We start from the raw sequence: 311 nt of genomic DNA, 5'->3' as shown, positions 1-311 counted from the left end.
CAATACGAGTACAGTGCGTTCTGTATGTTTCAGGTTTAATTTTACGCTCTTATTTTATTCTTTTGTAGTTTTTATTTTTCCTAAACGACACATGAATATAAATACTCAGTGGATGTATATTAGAAGTCCTGTCACTTTAGCCAGTTTAATTTTATATAAAGCAGAGTAGTATTTTATAAACTTGAATAAGAGCAAAGCATGATGGAAAAAGAATGTTTATATACAAAGGCAAGTCACCCTTTCCTGGGTTATTTACTAGTTTGGCTGGTTTGTATTTAGTTTAGATAAGCAGGTTCAACACTTTCATTATC

This window comes from Sinocyclocheilus grahami, unplaced genomic scaffold (genome assembly GCF_001515645.1).
Source record: "Sinocyclocheilus grahami isolate Dianchi unplaced genomic scaffold, SAMN03320097.WGS_v1.1 scaffold345.1, whole genome shotgun sequence".
In the NCBI taxonomy this organism is placed as follows: Eukaryota; Metazoa; Chordata; class Actinopteri; order Cypriniformes; family Cyprinidae; genus Sinocyclocheilus; species Sinocyclocheilus grahami.
The sequence above is the reverse complement of the archived record's forward strand: the minus strand, read 5'-3'. Positions refer to the sequence as shown.